At 36.0% G+C, this 6,064-nt stretch overlaps 1 protein-coding gene across 5 annotated transcripts in view; it reads left to right on the forward strand.

Annotated features, from left to right (window-relative positions):
- Nucleotides 1-1,956, forward strand: part of LOC123564277 (DCN1-like protein 3) — a 12,574-nt gene extending 10,618 nt beyond the window's left edge. For all 5 annotated transcript variants that reach the window (XM_045357698.2, XM_053536923.1, XM_045357700.2 and 2 more), the window contains one exon: nucleotides 1-1,956. This exon is cut by the window's left edge and continues 5,218 nt beyond it. The gene's annotated coding sequence lies outside the window, so the exon portion shown is untranslated.
- The last annotated feature ends 4,108 nt before the right edge of the window (nucleotides 1,957-6,064 follow it).

Consider the following 6,064-nt stretch of genomic DNA (forward strand, 5'->3'; position numbering starts at 1 on the left):
ATAGTGGCCATCACATTGAAATTTGTCTCTACTTGAGCTTGGGGAAATATCATAAATTATACAAAATTTACAAAAAACGGCACGGTAAAAATTGTCTAAAATTTGCAACACAGTGCGAAACATGGTCAACTTTAAGAATATACCAAGCAAATGCAATTTTTTAAACATTACTATTATGGGTCCAATACCTTAAGTACACAATGGCTGTTATTTTCTGGTTTATTTTTGGCAAACTGTACTCACCTTTTTCTCAAAATACCATCTCAACCCAATGTATTACTCAAATGGTTGATTGGTATAAAATTTAAAAGGCACATTAATATAGAACTGTACACATGATCTGTAGGTAGTTTTTGATCAAGTTTCCCCAAGATTAAATTGTGAAAGATGAATTGCTTGTATCAGTTTCAATGAGAGTCTCAGATGGTGATTAGAAACCACACAGCTATAAACACTTCAAGGAACTGTACAGCAACATGCAATATATCTTGTATATATACATTTTGTTCACTTAATCCCTGCTCTGTATTCATGATAGATAATGCTTTCTGCTTTTAGTATTTTATAATATATTGCTTTGTCTATGTTGAATCTCTTTGAATAATGGGTAGATTCAGGGTTTATTCAATTGACTACTACACTATGATATACAAACGTACCATGAAAGGAAAAGCAATATTGTTTTGGTGTTAATTCCATCTGCCGGAATTTCTTTAATCATTTAAAGAATTGAAAGAATTTTCAAAATCGACTTAAAAATGAAAAAGTTGAGCATTTAAATATTTGATCAAAATTTCGGCCATTTTGATTCCATGGCAACAAAAAACAAAATGGTGGATTTATTTAATTTTTAGACACATATTTGAATTGTATTTACTAATTTCTGATATATAATTTCTCTATTTTTTCCAGCTATAATGAAAGAAATTGTCATGTTTTACATCTTACACTCAAGAAATATGTAAAATTATCAAGAATGCAGCAGTGTGTAAATGACGTCATAAACACACAAAATGGCTGCCTCCATGATAAGCAATTATTTTAAATTTCAAACTGCCATATCTTTTTCAATAGTGGTCCAATTTTAAAATTTCTTTCAGCGGTATTTTTGTCATAATAGGTCACATACTAAAAAACATATAGTATATATTGGATGTCTCTTACTTATATATTTAGAGATATTTGTATATGAAATAGCTTCACTTAAATGTTCTTACCAAGACAGTGTTCTTTTAGTTTTGGGGAATGGTGGTAGAACCCATTGTGAGAGGAAAATCAGGCCATAACAGCTAAAACAGGAAAAAAGTTTGTCATTATGAAACAATATTTTTCATATTAAGTATGTTACACTCTAAAGGAAAAAAACTTTAATTCACATTGTTTTGTAATTTTGTATGGTTTACATAATTGAGCAGATATATTGAGAGTGTTGATTGGAATATGCAAACCAAGTTTTGTTTTGTTTATTTTTGGAGGGGAATATTTGTCATGACTGGATGGACACCTACTTGTTGGAGAGGGGAATGGGATCAAATTTAAGCCCCAGGAACGACACAAAAACGCAGTTACCAAACAGCTGCATTAAAAATGTCTCTAATTAAGTGTTAAAAGGATAATGGACGCTTTATTTTTGTCAAGTATACAAACATCTTAAGTAGAGAAATCCTAGATTTATATGCCCTTCCATTCTTGGTCATGAACATGCATATGGCATGTATTAATTTTTAAAGCTGAACTGTGAGATACAACACGGTCTGTAAATGAGTGTTTACCTTTTATCTGACCACCAAAGAACTTTGTAAATAACTACAGTGAAATTTTAATTTTGCAATGACAAGTCAGAGGAAGGAAACCAATATGAATGACAATTTAAAGGAGTGCTGTCTGTTAATGGATCTATTTTAGATCAATGCACAATTGCCCACATTTATATTTATGACCAAGCATCTACTGTATTATAGAAGTAAAAATAAACAGTTACTCCTTTTGCTATAGATGTTGTATGTGTAGTAATTAATTAAGAAAGAGTATATCAGGTGGCAGCTTGTTTGATGATTTCTCTTGTGTCCTTCAGTACCTGTCACACAAGCGCTAATATATTTCTCACCTTATAATCTGTCTCTCACGTTTCCATATTGTTCCAATACATGATATTGTGTTATCCTCCTCAACACTATTATATTTTTCATTTTATGGATAATTATGCAGTAACGTGTCTACATTATGTTCAAAACTCTGAAAATACAGAAACAGCATTGAGCAGAATTCCATCATTTGCTAAATTGGGTGCAAGTGTTTTGACAAGGTATACCTACCAATAATTTGTGGGAAGGGTTTTGTTCTGTAGTGACCAAGTCATTTTTAATGCTGAATGGGATATTTTCAGGGTCTTGGAAAACACTCCCACATGGGTCCTTTTTGGGAGCGCAGGGATATTTTCTAAGATTTCCTTAGAATTTTTGCTTTGAAATCTCGACAGGGTGGGTAAATTTTCTGTTACATACCAGACAAGGGATATTCTGGTGCTTTCTGCACAAAAATTCCTAAGTTGCATAAAACATTGAATTTATACTCTGACATTAGAAAGTTGTTTTGTTTCCTGGTTATGTTGAGTAGCTGTAAGTGGTGCGGCAATTACTTAATGTGAATCTCAAATTTTCTGTTCAATGTCTTTCAATTAATATTTAATGACTTTATGCATGAAACACTTGGCTAGCTCTCTATTATGTTGAGGAAAATAAAAGATTTCTCTGTATTTTAACTCATCTGTTTTGTTTTGTTTTTGTGAAGATGGTGTAACTATATTACCTAATGTACCTATGTGGTAGTGTATGTCAGTAAATGTTATGCTTGACTATTTGAAGAGCTGTTTGACTCGCCCATACATCAGCATCCCAATTTGGTTAAGTTTTTGTATGTAAGCTGGTATCTCAGTAACCACTTGTGGGGATAGATCTCTTATCCAGTATGATGAACATTCTTGCATTGCACAGGTTCCATAAACCTGTTAAGCATTTTTATAAAATTATGCCCCTTCTCCGACATAGCAGTATCTGGTTAAGTTTTTATATGTGAGCTGCTATCTCGGTACCTACTGATGGGGAATGGATTGAAACCTCACACACCCCTGTGATGAGCTGACATGCATAGTACAGTTTCCATAACTCATTCTTACATTTTTACTAAATTATGCCCCTTTTTCGACTTTTATTAGCTCACCTGTCACGAAGTGACAAGGTGAGCTATTGTGACCACTTGATGTCCGTCGTGCGTAGTGCGTCGTGCGTAATGCATCAACAATTTCTAAAAAAATCTTCTTCTTGAAAGCCACTGGGCAGGATTACACCAAACTTCACAGGAATGATCCTTGGGTGGCCCCCTTTCAAAATTGTTCAAAGAATTGAATTTCATGCAGAACTCTGGTTGCCATGGCAACCGAAAGGAAAAACTTTAAAAATCTTCTTGTACAAAACCACAGGGCCTAGGGCTTTGATATCTGGTGTGTAGCATCATCTAGTGGTCCTCTACCAAGATTGTTAAAATAACCCCCCTAGGGTCAAATGTGGCCCCGCCCCGGGAGTCCCAAGTTTTACATAGACTTATATAGGGAAAAAAGTTTAAAAATCTTCTTGTCTGAAACCACAACATTTAGACCTTTGATATTTGGTTTGTAGCATTGTCTTATGGTCCTCAACCAAAATTGTTCAAATTGTACAACTTGGGTGAAAAGAGGCCCTGCCCTGGGGGTCCCAAGTTTTATATAGACTTATATAGGAAAAAGCTTTAAAAATCATTTTGTCTGAAATCATACGACCTAGGCTTTTGATATTTGGTATGCTGCATTGTCTAGTAGTCCTTTACCAAAATTATTCAAATTATGCCCCTGGGGTTAAAAGAGGCCCGCCCTGGGGTCACTTAGTTATTATGTGAGTTATATAGGAAAAATACTTAAAAATCATCTGGTCCTATTTCCAAGACTGTTTAATTATAATTACCTGATGACCCCAAGTAATATGGTGTCACTTGACTGTGACCTTGACCTACTGACCTACTTTCTTGTTTTTAAGATACAGCCTTGAAATTTTGATGACATACACAGTTTTGCACACAAATCGTCAAACTGAATTTCATTGACCATGAATGTGACCTACTGACTTTCTTAATATTTTATCATCAGTTTGACATTTGAAACATATAGCTCATATTACTCAGGTGAGCGATATAGGGTCATCATGACCCTCTTGTATTCATTCAAATAACTTTCTTTAGTGATAAGGTTGTTTAATAGTCGAGCTTTGCTATCCTGCGACAGCTCTTGCCTTTTGTGTGTTACCTCAATTATTTGCCTTTTGATGCAACAGGTAGGCTAATGCAGGTGAAACTTTAACACATGAGTAATGTCATACTAATGTTGTTTAGTTTTTAGCTCACCTGAGCCAAAGGCTCATGGTGAGCTTTTGTGACCGCTCAATGTCCGTCGTGCGGCGTGTGGCCATCAACAATTTCTAAAAAAATCTTCTTCTTGAAAACCACTGGGCAGAATTACACCAAACTTCACAGAAATGATCCTTGGGTGGCCCCCTATCAAAATTTTTCAAAGAATTGAATTCCATGCAGAACTCTGGTTGCCATGGCAACCAAAAGGAAAAACTTAAAAAAAAGTCTTGTCCAAAACCACAAGGCGTAGAGCCTTGATATTTGGCAGGTGACATCATCTAATGGTCCTCTATGAAGATTGTTCAGATTATGCCCCTGGGGTGAAAAGAGGCCCCTCGCTGGGGTCACAAGTTTAACATAGACTTATATAGAAAAAAAACCTTTAAATATCTTCTTGTCTAAAACCACAAGACCTAGGCCTTTGATATTTGGTATGTAGCATTACCTTGTAGTCCTCTACCAAAATTGTTATGCCCCTGGGGTGAAAAGAGTCCCAGCCCCGGGGGGTCTCAAGTTTTACATAGACTTATATAGGAAAAATCTTTAAAAATCTTCATGCCTTAAACTGCAAGGCCTAGGCTTTTGATATTTGGTATGTTGCATTGCCTTGTGGTCCTCTACCAAAATTGTTCAAATTATGCCCCTGGGATGAAAAGAGGTCCTGCCCTGGGGGTCCCAAATTTAACATAGACATATAGGGGAAAAAATCTTCTTGTCCGAAAGTTCAAGGCCTAGGCCATTGATATTTGGTATGTAGGATTGCCTAGTGGATCTCTAACAAGATTGTTCAAATTATGCCCCTGGGGTGAAAAGAGGCCCTGCCCTGGTGGTCACTTGTTATATGAGTTATATAGGAATACATGCTTAAAAAATTATCAGATCATATTTCCTAGACTGTTTAATTATAATTACCTGATGACCCCAAGCCATTAGGGGTCACTTGACTGTGACCTTGACCTACTGACCTACTGACCTACTTTCTTGTTTTTAGCTCACCTGAGCACAAAGTGCTCAGGGTGAGGTATTGTGATCGCTCACCGTCCGGCGTCTGTCCGTCCGGCGTCCATCCGTCCACACTTTCCTTTAAACAACATCTACTCCTAAACCAACAGGCCAATTTTGATGAAACTTCACAGGGATGTTCCTTGGAAGGTCTTCTTTAAAAATTGTTCAAAGAATTGAATTCTATGCAGAACTCTGGTTGCCATGGAAAAACTTTAAAAATCTTCTTCTCAAAAACCAGGAGCCCCAGAGCTTAGATATTTGGTGTGAAGCATTGCCTAGTAGACCTCTACCAATTTTGTTCAAATCATGACCCCGGGGTCAAAATTGACCCCGCCCGAGGGGTCACTTGATTTTACATAAAAAAATCTTTAAAAATCTTCTTCTCGAAAATCCAGAAGTCCTAGACCTTAGATATTTGACATGTAGCATTGCCTAGCGGACCTCTACTAAATTTGTTCAAATCATGACCATGGGGTCAAAATTGACCCCGCCCCAGGGGTCACTTGATTTTATATAGGAAAATCTTAAAAAATCTTCTTCTCAAAAAGCAGAAGCCCTAGAGCTTAGATATTTGAAATGTAGCATTGCCTAGTGGATTTCTACTAAAATTGTTCAAATCATG

The sequence above is a fragment of the Mercenaria mercenaria genome, chromosome 2, assembly GCF_021730395.1.
Source record: "Mercenaria mercenaria strain notata chromosome 2, MADL_Memer_1, whole genome shotgun sequence".
In the NCBI taxonomy this organism is placed as follows: Eukaryota; Metazoa; Mollusca; class Bivalvia; order Venerida; family Veneridae; genus Mercenaria; species Mercenaria mercenaria.